The sequence below is a fragment of the Haemaphysalis longicornis genome, unplaced genomic scaffold, assembly GCF_048455015.1.
Source record: "Haemaphysalis longicornis isolate Haplotype H1 unplaced genomic scaffold, Haemaphysalis longicornis Haplotype H1 scaffold_14, whole genome shotgun sequence".
NCBI classification, from domain to species: Eukaryota; Metazoa; Arthropoda; class Arachnida; order Ixodida; family Ixodidae; genus Haemaphysalis; species Haemaphysalis longicornis.
The window spans coordinates 5,059,627-5,078,905 of NW_027526245.1; the positions used below are offsets into that span (position 1 = coordinate 5,059,627).

Consider the following 19,279-nt stretch of genomic DNA (forward strand, 5'->3'; position numbering starts at 1 on the left):
CGACGATGTTTTGGTATTCTCCCGGACTTTCCACGAACACCTTGCAAGGTTGCAATCTGTACTCGAGGCCATTCGTACGTCGATCTTAACGCTGAAGCCTGAAAAGTCCCGCTTCGAGTACGAGGAACTCAAGTTTTTGGGCCATGTCCTCAGTAGCGCGGGAGTCCGGCCTGATCCGGCGAAAACGTCCGCCATAGCGAACTTCCCAAGACCGAAAGATAAGGAGGGCGTGCGGAGATTTCTCGGACTACACGCATACTACAGGCGCTCCGTCGCAAACTTCGTCCGCACTTCAAAGCCACTCACCCGCTTGACGAAAGATAGCACCCCTTTCAGTTGGGAAAATGGCCAAGAAACAGCCTTCTGCGAGCTGCAACAATGCCTGCAAAGCCCGCCTGTGCTCGCGCATTTCCGCGAAAACGCAGAAACGGAAATGCACACGGACGCCAGTAATATAGGCTTGGGGTGCCGTCCTCGTACAAAACCAAAGCGGGTGTGAGAAAGTGATCGCCTATGCCAGCTGTTGTCTGTCCAAGGAAGAAGAAAACTACACAGCCTGTGAGAAAGAGTGCCTCGCGAATATATCGGCCATTTCAGAATTTCGCCGATACGTGTATGGAAGACTCTTCAAATTGTGAGAGACCACCATGCGCTGTGTTGGTCCGACAATTTGAAGGACCCCTCTTGCCGTCTTGGTGGGTGGAGCTTGCGCCTGCAAGAGTTCGACGTTACAGTAGTCTCTAAATCTGGGAGGAAACAGTCCGACGCCGACCGCCTCTCCCGTGCCCCCGCCGACCCACCAACGCCAGACTCTGATGAAGGCAGCGTGTTCTTCGGAGTCTAGACTGAGAGCGACCTGGCCGACCAGCAGCGTGCCGACCCCGATCTACGCGTCATGATCGACGACCTCCAAGGATGCAGCGTCGCCGTTCCCAGGGCCTTCAAACGCCAGTTACCTGGATTCAGCCTGATAAACTCCTTCCTCGTGAAGAAGAATTTTAGCCCCGGAACGAGAGCGAATTATTTTCTTGTCATCCCGGCAGATCTTCGTGACGAAATTTCGGAAGCGTGCCAAGACGACCCGTCTTCCGGACATCTCGGCACAGCTCGCACAATTGGGAAAATCAAGATGAAGTACCACTGGCCCCGCCTTGCATCCGAAGTCACCCACTATGTCCGAAGTTGCCGTGACTGCCAGCGACGCAAAACGCCGCCGACAAGACCCGCCGGATTTCTGCAACCGATCGACGTCCCGTAGAGGCCCTTTCAATAGATTGGAATGGACCTTCCAGGCCCGTTTCCTACGGCACGATCACAGAACAAGTGGATTATCGTAGCGACAGACTACATGATGCGCTACGCGGAGACCGCCGCTCTTCCGAGGGGGACAGCACAAGAAGTCGTCAAGTTCTTCATAAACCACGTTGTGCTCTGACATGGAGCCCCTGAAATCCTAATCACGGACCACGGAACTGCCTTCACAGTGGCATTTATGCAAGAGATCTTATGCTAGAGAAAGACGGATCACCGAAGAAGGACGGCGTACCACCCGTAAACGAACGGACTAACGAAACGCCTGAACAAGACGATTGCGGATATGCTGTCCTTGTACGTCGACGTTGAGCCAAGTCCTCCCGTACGTCACGTTTGCGTACAATACAGCGACGCAGGAAACTACGCAGATGACACCGTTCGAGCTTGTCTACGGAAGACGGCCCACTACGATGCTCGACACCATGCTTCCGCACGTAGAAGACGACGACATCAACCCCGACGTACAAGGATACCATCAACGTGCGGAGGAGGCCCGCCAGCTTGCTCGAGTTCGTATAACGGACCAGCAGCTGGTGGATGCCGGACGCTATAATCTTCAACACCAACACGCCGAGTACCACCCTGAGGACCGAAGACGCGCACTCAGTGAGAAGCTTCTGCGACGGTATTTCGGACCCTACCAGATTCTACGACGTGTCGGCCAACTTACCTACGAGGTGATCCCCAATGATGACTCCGGAACATCACGTCGACGCACGCGGCCGGAAGTCGTCTACGTGGTTCGCTTGAAACCTTACTATGCAAGATGTCGGACTTTTTTTCGTTGTTTATTCAGACTGTCTTTTATTTTAGCATCGAATCGACGCACTCGTAGAGGGGGGTAATGCCGCGAACCATGTATGGGTTTGTTTTTTTATTGTTTGTTTTTACAGCCTAGCCACGCCCGGCTGTGTTATCTGCGTTCAAAACGAAGCGCGTCTTTCATTCTTTACTTTCACGCCGCACGGGCTATCACATTCAGATAAGCACGCTGTTTCGCCCTAGTGTCACTAGCCCAGAATAATCTTCCGTAATCTACAATGTTGTGGATGCGAATCGACGGTTCCAGAAACACTTGCGCCGAAAGATAAAAGCCTGCAGAACAGTCACCGTGGCATTCGATCTCTGACGCCCGCTTGAGTACGACACTTTGCTGACTGCTGCTTCACCGCCCGTGTATTATTTGAGTTGTTAGGGGAGCACAAGTTCGCTCCAATAAACGTGTTTTCCTTCAAGACAACACAAGACAACACAAGACTAGACAAGGCCTTGTCTCTGGCTTCGTGACAACATAGAAGGTACGATTCGCCGTGCTTATTCATGCAGAAGTACGATGTACCGACTCTCGAGGCTCTCCGAAAAATAGGTCGTCTTGGGTTTCTTTACAACTGTCTGGCAGGGAAAATAATTAATACTTCCGAATAGCATAAAACGATTGACTATAAGGCCATGAAATCTTGTTATCACCAATTTTTGCGAAAACCTACCCACACAAGTACAATTTTTTCCCCCAACGGTGACCGAATGAAATTCCTTGCCCGAAAGATTATTGAATCCGCTGATTTTGTGAAGGAACTAGAGTCACATTTTTAACTTCGATGGTTGAACAATACTATGGTTTCCGTGTTCTCTTGATTGTTGTTGTTGTTGATCATCGTTATATTGTATGTATCATGTTCAGCCCCTCCTGCTAGGGCGAAAATTACTAGCCAGCAGTATTGTTCAATAAATAAATACACAAATAAATAAATAAATAAATAAATAAATAAATAAATAAATAAATTATAATTTAATTAATTAAAGGTGGTTTAATTATTAAATTAGTTAAACCGAGAGGCGGGAATCAGCAAGCTCTGTTCCAGATGGACCGAGTAGGAGATCGCTGCTCTTAGTACACGGACGCACAGAGATCATGATAGCGGGATGCTTCCGAAGCATACCCCAGCAGGGATTGGCCGATCGAGGTCCGTTGATACTTTCAAGTGTCTCTATAGCTGTATTAAATCTGCAACGGAAATTGTTTCCGACGTCACAGGAGCTACGGTGTCATGTCGTGTCGATTGCAAGAGTTTGAGCTCACGAATATGCACCCGTAATATTTTTACCACGCGTCAATTCCAAAACACTGAATGCTAATGAAATCAGAGTCCATTTGAGCCCGAGTAAATTCCTAGCACGAGAGAGTTGTGAGGCCATTTGAGTTCTGAATTCATTTTGAGATTTCGGCCCATTTTGAGTTGTAAGTTCATTTTGAGTTTTCAGTACATTTTGAGTTTGAGTACATTTTGAGTTTTGAGTAAATTTTGAGTTGGAGTACATTTTGATTTCTGAGTACATTTTGAGTTTTGAATAAATTATGAGTTTTGAGTACGAGCGAGTTCCGAGTTTTGCGCTCAATGTGAGTTTGAGTTTGAGTGAGCGCAGATGGGCTGCTCAGCATTGAGTCTGAGTTTGAGTGAGTGGTGATTCGAAAAAAAAATTGTGAGTGAGTTTGAGTGAGCCGCGCAAACTTTGTCGAGGTATGGGTGACGCACTATCTTTTGAAACAACATGGCCCAGAATAGACAACTTGTGTGCACCAAAACGACACTTCTTTAGGTTCAGTCAGAGGCCGGAAGCGGTGAGACACGTGAGGATTTTTTGGAGACGATAGATGTGTGGCGAAATCGGGAGAGAATACGACGACATAATTCAAGTAATAAAGACATGTACGCCATTTGAGCGCACGCAAGATGTTATCCATCATTCTCTCGAATGTGGAAGGTGCGTTGCATAAGCCAAATGGCATGACGTTGAATTCATATAAACCGTCCGGGGTCACAAAGGCGGTTTTTGGGAGGCCCGATTCCGCAACCGGCACTTGCCAGTAGCCCCAGAGCAAATGAACAGACTAGAAGAATTCTGCACCATGTAAACAATAGAGAGCGTCGTCGATGCGAGGGAGTGGGCAAACGTCCTTTCGGGTAATTTTTTATAGGCGGCGGTAGTCAACACAGAACCGTAAAGACCCATCTTTTTTCGTTACTGGGACCCCGGGCGACGACCATGGGCTTTAGGACGGCCGAAGGACGCCGCGCTTTAGCATGTCATCGACGTGTTCACTAATAACGCCCCGTTCCGGCCCCGACACACGGTAGGGTCACTCTCGCAAGGGAGCGTGATCGCCTGTGTCGATGTGATGAGTGACTGTTGACGTATTACCCAAAGGAGCTTGTGCACAGTCAAATAAAGAACGGAACTTGTGAAGAAGGGTGAGAAGCTGCATGAGAAGTGTGGGATTGAAATGGGCGTCGAGAGACTTCTTAAACACGAAGGTGGACAGTGAGCGTCGATAGGAAGGGACGAGCCGAGGGCAGTGAGCGAAAGCGCAGTCGGGTAATTGCAGAAGTCGAAGCTGCTGATGGAGCAGATAGGTTCACACGGCCAATTGACTCTCCATGGAGTTGGCTGACAGAACGGTGGGTTTGATTAGAGACAACCATTCTCGCACGCCCATCTTGCACTGTAAGAACTGCGAATGGGAGTAGCAACTCCTTCCTGCGAATAAAAAGATCGGATGGTGTGTATAGGACTGGTCCATCGGGTACGAGCGCACCAGTAAGGTCAACTATTACAGAACTTAGCGGTTGGATATCGACGTCTTCGTTCACGGTAATCTTCCAATCACGAATATGATTCTCAGACAGCGGCGGATCGGTCTGCGAAAAAAGTTTAATCTCAGCTTTAGCACAGTCGATCACTGCGTTATGACTTGACAAGAAGTCCCATCCAAGAATAACATCATGGGAACATGCAGACAAAACGACAAATTCGATGGTGTAGACCGTGTCTTGGATCAGTACTCAAACAGTGCATGCAGCCAGTGGTGAAACACGTTCTGCGCTTGCAGTTAGCAGCGAAAGTCCCGACAGTGGCGTCATCACTTTTTCAGTTAGCGGAATAGTTTCACACTCATAACAGAAATTGCGGCACCAGTATCGACAAGAGCAAGAACAGGAACTCCTACAACAGCTACGTCGATGACATTTTTTAGGTATACACGAGGGCTTTGACATTTTTCGCCATACGCAGTTCGTGCCTCCGGAACTGCGGAATGCGGAAATTAGTTTCTCGTGTCATGAGGGGCATACTGACGGCGCATAGTAGAGATGGAGCGGCGACGATGAGAAGGCGATCGGCGACTTGCCGACCGCCTTCCGATTGTAAATAAATAAATACATAAATTTAAAAAGCTCCGCCGCAGACCCTACTGCAACTTTCGGCGGATCGCGTAAACAGCTCTGACGCCCCTGTGACGCTACAGCCGAAGGGGCTTGTTCCTCTAGCCAACCACGCAGCCGAAGAACCTATCGAGCTCTGCTGCAAACGCTTCACGGATCTGCTGCACATGCATGGGTAGAGCTTGCACGCTGGCTTCCTTTTGGGCTCTGGGTGGCACCAACGTCTTTTCAGTGGGCGCACTTTTTACCATTTAGGTTTCAAAATCGCTGATTTTTGCTAACCGCTTACGGCGTCAGTGCTCGTATTTCAGCTGTCTTACCTTGCATCTGACTGTCGTTTTCAGCAAACAATAAGGAAATAGTATTTCCAAGAGTTCGAAATTTTGAGCGCGGTGGGCCTTTGGGGGAGAAACGAAGAATAGCAGACGTGCCGTAAAATACGAATTGTAGGTACCATGCCAATAAAACTACCTTCAATAGACACAAGACCGATTTTTGTGGAGTAAAATAATTTTTTTCAATATCTATTAGCACCAGTCAAAAAACCCTAACCCAAAGCTATGTGGGAACGGCGCGCAGAAGAGGAGAAAGACGCTGTTCGGGGCACGCGCAGCGTGTGCGCGGTGGAGCGTGACGAGGGACTGAGGCAGTGCGTGCCTGGGCTTGGAGAAGATCAGACGTCTCGGGACGGGTTCGGGTCAGAGCTGACTAAAGGTGTGTTTTCTGGGGACTCGGTGTCTTTCTTGGGAGCCGCGGCCGGGCGCTAAGACCCCGGTACCACCGCTATTAGAGATAGCACCATAGAACATTTTTAATCGGAATTGTAGATGTCTCCGCCATACGTGTCCCGTCAAAAAGAATTCTGGAAACCATGACGGTGAGCCATGCCGTAACATGCCTTTAAGTGTACGCGAGATGAAAATTGGTATCTAAAAACTTGCCCCCGCCTCAAACATCGCTAAAGTGCAAACTTAGCAAGTCATTTATGTGATTTTAAATGACGCATCGAAATTGACAGAGTTTTTTTAACACATCAGGTTTTCTCGTTTAAACACTAAATGGCGACAGCTTTCACACTCTCCATATTTTAGTGTAAAGTAAAAATACAGGGTGATCAAAGTTAAGTCGACAGGTTTTTTTTTTTTAAATAGGCACGTAGAATTACGCGAAAACCACCTCTATAGTGAGGTTATGTGGCCAGGGGGACACTTAATTAAAAGGTAATTGTTGGATTAGGTAGCCTAATTAACTAAAATTGAAAAATTAAGTTTTTATTAGCTGCAGTAACCAGGCATGTTTACATTGGAAAGTTAGACGCAATCGTGATTCTAAGCAGTTTCAATTGACACAATTCTACGCATCCGTAGTCCGAGATATCAAACGGTGAAATTTAAGTGCCTTTCGCATGATTACGCATGCTAGAACTCAAGACCGGCGCATAGCTCCTCCATTTTGTTCTGGGTTTCGATAGTGGTTCCGAGTAGTGCAGACTGCGATAACACTCGCCAAGAATGAATGGGTGCCAGTTATCACTTTCCACTGTGCCGCCACCCCTTTTTCGAACTAAACACCGTACACAGCAGGCACGTCACAGAAGGGATGAGCTTTGCTGCGGTGGAGACTGTCTTGCATGCGTAATCATGCGACATGCCGTTAAATTTCGCCGTTTCATACCTCTGACTACGGTTGCGCTAGAAGAATTCTGCCAATTGAAACTGCGGAGAAACATGATTGCGTCTAACTTTCCAATACAAACATGCCTGGTAACTGTAGCCACTAAAAAGTTAATTAATCAATTTTAGGTAATTAAGCCTCCGAAGTAAATATTTACCTCCTATTTATGTGTCCCCCTGCGCGCATAACCTCATTGTAGCGGTCGGCTTCACGTAAATCTAAGCACCTATTTTTTAAATAACCTGTCGACTTAACTTGGATCACCCTGCATTTTCGTGTGTTTATTTAAAATTACTTGTTACCCCACTTTAAAAAAAACGGTGGCTTCCATGTGAGCTAGAGGACATGCCCTCCAGAGAAACCCATTGTCAGTCGCTTTAAATAGTAACTTCGAATTAAGCAAACACTGCATTTCGTGAACACCTACTTTGTCGCCACACTGGAGACCTTTCGTTCTTGTGGTAGTGGGAGCGCTTGTCCTGGACAAGAGAAAGCATAAAAGTGGAAAACCTGCAATTAGTGAGTCCTAAAAACTTTTAGCGCATGTGATACTTCTTGCGTTGTATGAACATGGCATGATTGTACTAACCGATGTCTGCTCAGTCCGTGGAATGCAGTGAATGCAGAAGTGAAGGGATAACAAAAGTGAAATTGGCGTGGTTAAAAGTTGCGGCTTTCATTGTGCTGGTCTCGTTTCTTGAGACATACTTTCCGCGCGTTTTTGGAGTTCTGCTGTTAGTTTTCATCAAAATGAACTTGTAAATGTGACCTTTCCGGCGAGTTCTCTAAGTGCATTGCTGCGAAGACATTTATTGTGTACACAGAAACATCTTCGCAGGTAATTACAAAAATATAGAGCGACCCTACTGGTACACGTAAAGAAGCAGCTATACAAATTTGGCATTACAAATCGTGACGTTTATAGTAGAATTTCAATCTCCGGACATTATTTCATTAGCAATTTCACAGCCTGACATAGTAACCTCTTTCCGAAAATCATAGAGCTTTGTACTAATATTTACTAGAGGGAAATCTGGCAACACTGTCTATTGGAGCCGAGCTTCGGTGTGGTTTCCGTCATGTACCGGGCAGACACGTTACACTTGTCCTTCACATGGCTCATGAACAGGCTGAAAAGTTGGCTCTGGCTGAAAAAAAGCAACAATATTACTTTAGAAGGTTGAATAAATTTGTTTTAATATTATAAATTCAGCCTACAAAAATATTAATTTTTAGGGAATATGTAGAAGCTTCATTCACGACGAACAAGAAAAAATGTTAGCCTTTTTGTTGATTTTGTCTTCGAGACAAAAAAGGAGTCACATGGCTAGCTAAGCCAAGTAGGCAAGGAACGTCGCTAGCCACAATGGCGCCGCCAACAGCTGCCCGCGACTGCAGCGACAGATTTCCCTCTAGTACATATTAGTATGAATGTTTATGCTCAAAATTGTATAATGCGGTTTGGAGACGGGTTTCTGGTCGGCGTAAAGAAGTCCCTAGAAAATTCAGCGCCAATAGGGTAATTTCTAAAAAGCTTGGGTAAAAAGGCTGTGATAAACAATAGCTTCTTCATTCTCGTCATAGCTTAAGTGTTTAAAATTGAGACACTAAAGTGCTTATTTTTGCGTTCTCTTTGCCAGCGCATTACGTTGGTTTTACGACAATGTAATATGGTCATTTGAAATAGTTATATCAGGCCTGGGATAATATTTTCTCGCACTACAGAATCCCTAAATGAACAAGAACCAGCAAGAAAGCCTGTATTTCGGTATAACAACCATACTGGAAGTGATCCACAAATGTCAAGCTAGTGACTAGGGCCGAGCTTTCGAATGCTCTATACATTAAAATAGGTGCATCAAAATTGGACAAGCTTGTGCTAGTATATATATATATATATATATAAACACAAATAAAGAAGGATTTTGAGTGAAGCCTACGTTCGAGCTTCATTTTCCTAAAGTTGGGACGGCACTGCTTCCAACATTTCTTTGCTTTGTTCCTCCATCTGGAGGCACGATCTTGTGCGAAAATGTGGGATTTGCGCTTTAGCTGAACAGTCGCTGGGACATCAACGCTGGTGCCTGCAGCTTGTGTACAGCATGCGGAGAGAAGAACCAATGCGCATACCGAAGCTACGTTCAAGAGAGGCTGCGAAAAGACAACGCCTAAATGCCAGTTTCGTCAATTCTAGAGATCACATAGACATCCCTCCGTCTTTCGTCCTGTTGTTTTGCGCGCTGTGTGTGTTTCGTTCAAGATGATTTACCAACTCGCCCAACTTTCGGTGTTACATATTCATGACCGGCAGCTTTGTAAAGTTCATCCCATATGCTTGCCTTCCAGTTTTTTCGTCATGGTATTTATTACGCCCGCACCACATCACTTCAGGAGCCAAGTAATAGAAGCTACTTATGACCCATTGATCCTTTCCGGAGAGGTGCGGGCAGGGGTCGGAGGAAAACACTTCCTGAACTTGGTGAGCCGCTTTGACATTGCAGGATAGCAGGCTTGTGAAAACCGTTCAGTATACTTGCTTGCCATGCCAAATGCAGAAGCTGAAAGTTGAGTTAGCTCATGCCGGTGCACCTCGATGAGAACGAAATAACCGTTAATTTACCCGATCTCGAGTGATTTGCATTGATAAATAAATACCCTTGTACTAGCGGTCGATCAATCTAGAGCAGGGTCGGCAACCTGGGGCCTCTTTCTCTCCCTTCCACCGGATTTCTTATTCAGCACTCTGGCGTGGCGCTTTCTTGCAACTGAGCCCTTCTCTAAACAGGTTTTATCTCCAGATGATCATAGTTCACTACTAGGTGCGGTTTCTGCTATTGTCAGGTGGTGTGGCAATTGGGGCATGTAATTTAACAGGGAAAAAACTGAACTGATGCGCATAACCAGAAAAAAGTTAGCAAGCTCGTATTTTTATAGAATTCAAGATTGTGTTATTTCTGAGGTCAAAGAATACAAATACCTTGGATACAGATTCACAAGTGATTTAAAATTGTCTGCCCATGTCTCCAGAACCTGTGCGTCCTCAATGCGTAAGCTATATTTTCTCAGAAGAAAACTCAGAAGCGCCACAGCCAGTACTAAGACTTTAGATTGTAACACTTTTGTAAGGAGTAAATAAGAATATACAGCGGTAATATGGGACCCACATATGAAAAAAAAGATAAAATTCAACTAGTAAGCGTAAACCACAAGGCCTTGGATATATATTTGGGACCCAGTTAGTGCATGATAATCAATTTCAGACCTTGAAAACCCTCCGAAAGATCAGTCGCGTTGCATTCTTATATAACTGTCTCTGAGGAAAAATTAAACTAAACCTACCCGAATATGTAAACCTCTAGCAACAAGGAGGACTCGTCACAATCACCAACATTCCTTGGCTCCCATCTTTGCAAAAACAAATAGCTACATGTACACTTTTTTCCTCAAACAACTGAAGATTGGAATTCACTCCCTGAAATTATTTCATTGTTCTGGTTTCATCACCGATGCAGAAAAACATTTCTCTTTTTATATTTTGGACAAACATTTTCATACTTGTCAATGTGTAACCTTCATGTGACTAGTGTCGTGCATGTAGCGATGTACCCTCTTCTCCTTAGTCGAAATTTTTGGCCCGCAGTATTCTCAAATAATAGAAGTTGCCAACCCCTTATCTAGGATACAAGAACATTTCTTTTCTCGAGTTCTGCGCCATGGAGCAGGTCACTGACTTGGTGCTCTCATCTTACATTACGACCCCCAAGTTTTCGCTTGTGTTTAGGCGTTTAATAGTGTGACTTTGTGTGTGAACAACTCTCTCGGACCGTGTCCTCGCTTTTCACTAGTTGGCCAGGTTTCTTGGGTAGTGGACGCCTACTTAAGTGGAAGTTTATTCTCCCTTTTCGGCAGCCGGTGGGAACGGCTCACACAGCTAACAAAAGAAACGATCGTTAGTGTTTTACCCGTAGTTGATTGTACACACCAGACATCGATACACTTCTCTGCAAAGAACCAGACATACATATTGAGTGGCTTACACTATTGACAGAGCAGTTGTTTAATGTTGGTAGTGCCCGTGACGCCAGGCCACGTTACCTTGCTCAGTCAACAGATGGCGGCACCTTTTCGACAAACATGGTTGAGAGCTTTCAATGACTACAAACAATTTAAATAAAACCAACAACAAAAAATGGGAAAGTACCGTCCGAAAATGAAGGCAGGTTCTTGCATGTAGAGCATGGCACCAGCAATATCCAATCAAGCCATCTGTAGATCAGGTTAGTGCAATGACCAGTAAAGCAAGATAAGCAGTGAAAGTAACAGAGGACGCTGCAAAGCAATACTTCCGATAAAACGGACGTTGCTGTTTCGGTAAAACGGCATTCCATAAATCAGTATAAAAATACAGGTAATACTCCGATAAAACAGCATTCGATAAACCGCCCAACTGGAATAACGCCCTTATCTACTAGTACTCCACAACGGATAATCACCCTGTCACAAATATCCGCTGTAACAAATTTATCTGTAGGTAAACGTACAATCAGAAAACTACATGTGACGACGTGGCTCGGAGAGCTTAACGAACGCTGTTTTAACAAGTGCCCAATCTTTGAAGTCCTTGTCATCGACAGACTTTTTATTCAAACAGATTTATCGAAACAGGTTCTCCTGGGATTTTTATTAGCCAGAATTTTTCGTACGAGTTATTTCCTTTATGCTCTACGTGAGCCTGTATTGAGTGACGTGTGAGTCACTTTACTCAGTCATCAAGTCAGTTTATTTAACGGAGTTCTAATCAGTTACTTTAGTGCCCAGCCCGGTACTGTAATTTGACGACAGCGCAATCTTCACTTACGAGAGAACAAAAGTATATTTGAAGGTCAAGAGCAAATGGAGGACTGCGGCGAAAGTGTCAGGGGGAGGGGGGCTTGCCGAAGCTGTGTGGGACGATCCTCGGTGGCGGCGCATGGAGAAAGTGTGACGGGGGGGGGGGGGGGGGTTGCTGCGAGACATGCGGGGCGGTTTTTACATGCGGCGATATGAGGCATAGCAGCATGTGCAGTCTTGCGCTCGACAATGGCACACTTCCTATGCATCCTGACTCCCGACTTTGCATCCGGCAAGCCACCGCACGCGCTTCCTTCGAGGGGACTGACTATAGCTGACCGTGCTCTGCTTCTTCGTCTGCAAATTTGCTGTCACCGCTACGCGGAAAGAAGTCACAGGCTTTGCATCGCCAGTTCACCCACCTGCCCACACTGTCCTGCAATAGAAACACTCGCGCATGCACTGTGCGAGTGTCCACAACATTCGCAGGCTCCATCAGCGCTGAGTGCGTCGTATGCGAAACTGGGACTGCCTTCATGCACCTCTTCAAACCTTTTGTTTCCGGGTTGTCATAAATGAAACCGCGAAAAAGCGTTCCGAGCCCTGCTGGACTTTTTAAAAGACACGGGACTCTCGGACAGGCTATGATGCCGTCAGTATTCTCCATTCTGCGCGTCTTGTGAACCGTTAGCTTATTTTCCTTTTCAACCTTTTTCTGTTCACCCTCTTTCCTTTCTATCCCCCTCCTAGACTCAGTCTTGATTGAGGTGTCCTCCACCCGAGAGGCAGTTATCATCTGAGTCAACTTTCGTTTCTCTACTAATAAAGCAACTCGCTCTCTCTATACATACCTCGCGCTCTCTTTCCGATACGCAGATTTTGAAAACTTCCAGGTACGAAGCTCACTCCGCCGCCGCCGCACAGCCATACCATTGGCGTAGTGTGCGCGGGATATATTAAGTCGATTTACAACCACATGCTTAGCGGCTGCGATGCTTTGCGATATAACGCCAGAGTAGCGCACGCTCCCGCACGTTCGCTCATTACGTGATCAGTTTTTGAGACGCAGCAGCTGTGCGCTGTCCCCGAACAGACTTCTCATGGCTCTATGCACAAATTTTTATTAGGCAGTGTAGTATTCGGCAGTCATTTTTGCTTCTACAGATTTTATGTTTCTGTGACGCTGAAAGTTTTTCTTCAGAAATTTTCCTTGGTGTTCATTGAACAGGTGCGACTGTGTTAAGAGGAATATACGCATACTAGCTTACCTCAGAATCCCAGCATACCATCGCATTCCATCCTAATATAGCTAGGAAAACCTTCATTGAATGTATTTATATTCTTTTATTCCACTTTTATTTTTCTAAAACACCGCGATGTAGTATTTGTTGCTTCGGTTCCACACGTGTGCCACAGCTTGATACTAATGTTACTGTTATGTAAAAGATCTGGTGAAGAGCTAGCAACAATCCCCTTCCATGTGCGTCAGCATAACAATAAATACCTAGGGGTAGTGCTAAAAGCCACCGTAGCAGAGGGGCACGCAGGATTTCTTGCTGAGCATGAGAGGGTGAAGTGGGATAAGGGGACCGACAACATCAAAGAAGAAAAGAGTAAACGGGCAAGAAAAAACTAAAAGAGCAAGAAGGGGGCACGAGAAACCGATTACAATTTAGAGCAGAGTAGGAATACCATCGGCGAGCTCTGGAAGCCGCCATCATTGTTTGGTTCCTCCTTTCTTCATTCAGGGGCACTGCGTTCTCCTAATAATTGTCTGGAGAAGAGACAAAGGAGCCGCTATATTTCACAGGGTAGTTAGCGACAGAAAAAAAATGGTACTGCCCGCACAGGTGGTACCAGGCTGATAAAGTAGCCAAGCTGGCAGCCCCTCTCGCTTCGTCAGAGACCTAGCTGTTGCCCCTCACAAGGATTTTTACCTCGCTTCAGTAGGATCTCCTCTACTTCCTGGCGCGTCTCCTTTTGACTGCATCCTTTCACATCGTTCTAAATTTGAAGCACGTAAGCACGCACTACCATCAGTGGCTTTGCGAACTCGGCGTCAGTAGCCCGGACTGTGTGTCTGTTCTCCCCACTTGAGGAGCGAACGCACATGAACAGGGGAGGAGAAGAGTGCACGAAAGATTACGCAACGAACATTGGGCAGAGTATTCTGAAAGGGCGAGCTGGCCGCCGCCATTCGCTCCTCACGAGGCGCAAGCTCGTGCAAGGTCGCTATTTTTTTCTTGGGTTTTCGCGAGCTCCTCATGTGGCGCGAGCACATATGGAAGCCTGCTGGAAACTGGGGACTACTCAAGAGGTACACGCTGCCGTACTCCCGATTCTTTTCTTGGTATTTTTTTGTGAGACTTCATGCAGTGGAACCAAAAGCTTAAACCGCTGTTAAAATCTGTGGTCGTTAGTGGTTGACAAGGCAAAACTACCGTCGTAACGGGATGTTTAGGAATTCGGCGGTTTGTATGCTTCCTATTTATAACCAGGAACAATCGCCATAGCACGTCTCGACAGATGAGAAAGAAAATCTCTAGGTGTTTTTGTATGCATACGAGCCTAAGGTAAATTAACGAAGCGATTAACGACTGGGCTCAGCGAAAGGGGGAAGCATCCAAACTCCAAAGAGGGAAGCAAGACAGGCAGTTAGCGCAATAACGGAAGTATCTTGGGAGGTATGCAAGGAAGAACCTGCCGCCCCCCCCCTTTTTTCATATTCGCAGGCACACTGTGCATCCTTGATCTCCACACCAGGACACATACATAGCACCACCTATTTTGCGCTCCATACTACATACGCCAGCGCAGAATATGCTTCGTGTGATGCAGGCGTGCACGCAAACACACGCGTAAGCTCTTAGCAACTGCACTACACATGATTAGGTTCAGCCGCCACAACTTCAATCCATTCAAAACATGAAAATGAGCTGCCTGAAGAACATTGTACACACCGGGGACATTTCTACTAAAAATGGTCTTGTTAGTGTAGTCATGAGCAATTTTTGGGTGCCTGAGTCTAATAGTACTTATGCGCAGTCAGCAAAATATATGCGGGAATCAAACACACCAGCTCAGAACAGCAAAATGAAGTCGAAGCTTTGTGATTATATTTCGAACTTCTAAGAAAACAGTTTGTTGGGTGGAAATAAAAAAAAATGTCATTGAAGAAACGTGCCGTTTCAAAAGCTCCTCAAAAAAGGAACCAGCAAGACGTGACCAAGAACATTCAAATTTCGTTAACTAAAGAAGAAATCGATCGCAAGCACTACAAAGCCTATAATAACGGGCAGCAAACAATTTGGTATTGTCCCGTATAGAATGGAATTACACAGTTCAGGAAATTTTTAGTGATAGGGCTGAGTAGACAGAGGGTGGATAAGTCTTTTATGACTGCATTAAGCAATACTAATATATTATAATCTGGCTTCTGTAAGCAGTTGCGACTGGTCAGGTCTTACTGAAAGGCGACGCGAGGAGCAGGAGTCCTCAATATTCGACTAATGAGTATTGCCTACTGGACACCACATGGTCATTCTTTATTTTTGTCACCTTATACACACCACGGTGAAACTACGTATTGGAAGTTACACTTTATTTATCGGTTACAATAAGTAAGTTTCGCATCGTGTCATTACCCCCTAAAAATATGCATTATGGCTATCTGCGAATGAAACTAATATAACACAGAACAACGAAACAAACCAATTGAACGAAGTAGCATGTGTCTTTGCAAAAGTTCAAGTGTCAGTGCTTAGAACGCAATGCACAGACACCGAGAGAACCAAATGATATGGCATTGAAGGGCTGTTCTTTACTGTACAGGAAGCCGTCACTCTTCAAAGCAAGTGTTAGGCAGATGTCTTTTATTACGCGGGTGAGTTCAGCGCCTCCAAAATTTACGTGAAAGTATGTAAATCCTACATGAGTTTGCACATGAGGCAGTTAAGGCACAAAGTCAAGGGTGATAAAATCGGACTCATCGTCGAACCAAAACCGAGCATTGCAGGAGATACAAAATCAATCTATTCTTAGTGATTTTTGTGCACCATATTGCATTTTCCAGAAGGTAACTTCTTTGGCGCATTTTATCATAATTTTTATCCGAGCCATAAAATGAGGCAATAAACATTTCAGCCATTTTAGACTAATACAAATTACACCATCTTCCCGTAGGGAACCACGAGGAGGATGCAAAGCATCATTGGGGTTCCGTGTAGGTTCCATTGTGTTGCCATTATGTTGTTTTATTTATCGGAGCACGAATAGGAACGTAGCGTAAACGTCCGTGTAGAGACAGAGAAATGAAGAGAAATGTATAGAAATGTAGAGACAGCGAAGAGACCGACACCCGCGTTACCTGATCGAACACCTCCTAGTTCTCCTCTTTTTTTATCGCATGCTCATGCTCCTACCCCGCTGCCCGCCCTCTTCGTCCTCCTCTCTGGTTGAGCTGCAAGGCGCGTGTCGCTTACCGCCACAGCTTTACCACGGGAAATTCAACATCTTCTTCTAAAGTTTTCAGTTCGTCTTTTCCGTTGACGTTCAGTTTCACGTGCCTTCGTTCTATCAGTAGCTTCTTGACGTAGTTTGAATAAGTGAAGGACATAAGGCACGTTTGTAGCACATGCTCCCGTCTCGGTTTGTAGCGCAGTGGGAAGAGCGCCACGTACCTCCCGTTGCGGCCTGAGAGTCGTGGGATTGAAACCGGGCGCCGCCTCACTATTTCTTTTTATTGTGGACTGCGCTGACATCAGGCCAAACGCTGACGTGGCTGAAGAAATACGCATGCGCAGTAGAGTGCGGACGGCGGCCAACAACAACAACAAAGGAGGGAGGGACACACCCCCGAGTATGAGATGCTTCGCATCTAATAATAGTTCAAAAAATTTGTTAGTTTAGGGCATTCTATTTACGCATAATAATCTCATTGGTGCCACAAGTTTCCCAACTTTCGGCTTCAGTTTTGTGTTGTTTGGCGCCCTCCATTTATTCAAGGCAACATAATTTTGATGTGGTTAATTTCGAATGTGAGAAGCGATTTGTGAGTGTTTCAAAACAAGGTGTTAACATGTTAATTATGCAGCCCAAAATTCTGCTACACAGTAGCCAGTGAATGCTATACTTATGAAACCTGTCATTTTTCAAACCTGTAACATGCTGTTGACTCAAACAGCAAAGCACTAGCTGTGGATTTATAGCAGAAATTTCGTGAATGATGACTAATTTGTCTTCCTTGTAAATCTCTGAGAAGGTCTCAGTTTTCATTGTTTCTCTGCACTTATTTATTTCTCTCTATCTTCCTTCTTTTTCCGTTACCTCGGCTGTCTTTCATTCTGAAGTGTTATTTTCAGATTTAATCCTTAGCCTTCGAGTAATTCTTAGCCCCCGCGTGCCTACAATTGTCATGTATAACTGAAGACATTTGCTGTAAGCGTACATGGATGCGTTGCCCTCAATGGTCTTCGAACCCATTTTACTGTGACCTTCTCGAACTTCAGACACCTGAGCTCATAGCGTCAAAGTTTCAAAACTTGCGGCAATGGATTCCATACTGGCCGTAAATAGCGCTTATTCTGAATTTCTTGCAACATATTTCGGGTAGCCTCCCTGCAACACTATTATCAAGAAAGAAATACAACGGGTTTAGAAGCTTCAGGTTGTAGAGTAGCGCTTATTGTAAATTTCTTGCAACGTATTTCGGGTAGCCTCCTTGCAACACTACTCTACATTCTGAAGCCTTTAAACCCGTTAGTCGATTTTTCTTTCTATTCCCTAATGCTAATGTTTGGTGTAACTGGAGTGGCACACCAGGAAGATAGTGTGACACCACGTTGCAAATGTACGAAACATTTTTTTTTCTCCCGCACAGCAAACTAAGGACGTTTCCTGGTGTGAGTGCGCTCGTTTCAGACCAAGGATTGAGGGTTCTAGCCGTGCCGGTTAGGTTGTAGTCACGTGTCTCCAGTGCTCCCTGTGGTGTCGGTTATATCTGTTCTGCGGCCGAAATAGGAAACGTTTTGTCTTTGCAAGACAAGCTTGCAAGTTTAAATAACGTCATGTAAACTATAGCAGCTGGCACCCTCTTAACAATTTTGTGTGGGGAAAAAAGCCCCAAGTTCTCAAGAAGGCGCCGTTTCACCGTATAGCTGCACGGACCCTAGCGTTGGGTTACATTACCAGCGCGCCATCGACCGACAGCCACGTGGCGGAAACGAGCCTTCAAAGAAGGCCACACCAACTGACGTTGCGGTGGTCAAATGGTCAACCTAGTGCTTTTGCAGGCGAAATTTATACTTGCCGAGACGGCGCTTGCAAGAGGGAAGACGCGGAGGGGAATTTGAAATAGGTGGGCGGACCATATCACCAGCGCATCAGAACAGCGGCTATCGCTCATTGACACTGGGGCACGGAGCTAAGGGTATGGCCTAAATGAGAATCGGAGCTATTTCTTTGGCGCAAAGACAAAGAAGCTCTCCCCGGCCTAACGTGTCCTCAGTGACTGCCGACTTTACCAATGGCGCGCTTCACCCCATGATGCCGCTAATGTTTACGTACTTTAAGTTTGGTTCTTAAACTGCGTTAAGGGACCTAAAAGTATAAAATAAGAATGGATACTTAAGCTACGTTCGTGAATAATGCAGTTAGTGACCTTGCTTCTTTCGAGCGCCGTGTAATGCCTAAGCTTTTCTAGCAGAAGGCGCAAATTATACAGCTTTTATCTGAGAAATAAACCCTTGAAGAGCGAGAACAACTTCGGTGATGTCTAGCATCTTGGTTTTGTTTCTATTCTTTTACGCGAGCGTTAACTGAAAACATTGACCCCATCTTTCCGCGGGGGGAAATCATGGGGTGATGCGACGCATCTGGACGGTGCTTGTTACGGTTGCCCCTACCATCGCGGTAGCAGACCTGTTAGTCTCCATTCAAATCATCGGTGGTCATCGGATGTCATCGGAGCGGCGGCGGTACAGCGACTGAGCGGAGCGGCGCAGTTATCGCGTTTATATGTACCGCGTGTTAACGGTGAGGGGAATGAAAGAGAGTAGCGCATGCGCACGTGTTAACCGAGCGCTAACGCGCGCTGACGCACAACTGCCATGGCGAGGGGAGTGAGCGCTAATGCAAGATGGCGCTGCGGTGAGAGCGGCGTTACCGCGCAGTTGGCGTGGCGAGGAGAATGGGGGAGAGGCGTGCGGATGGACGCCGGATGCATGCATGGAGGGACAAGGCGA

General features: G+C 45.9%; 1 long non-coding RNA gene across 1 annotated transcript in view; it reads right to left on the bottom strand.

Moving 5' to 3' along the window:
• Nucleotides 1–19,279, bottom strand: part of LOC144164957 (uncharacterized) — a 102,612-nt gene that overhangs the window by 56,642 nt on the left and 26,691 nt on the right. Inside the window, exon 3 of the long non-coding RNA XR_013321270.1 lies at nt 7,636–7,687. This is a non-coding gene — a long non-coding RNA (uncharacterized LOC144164957). The remainder of the gene's footprint in view (nt 1–7,635; nt 7,688–19,279) is intronic.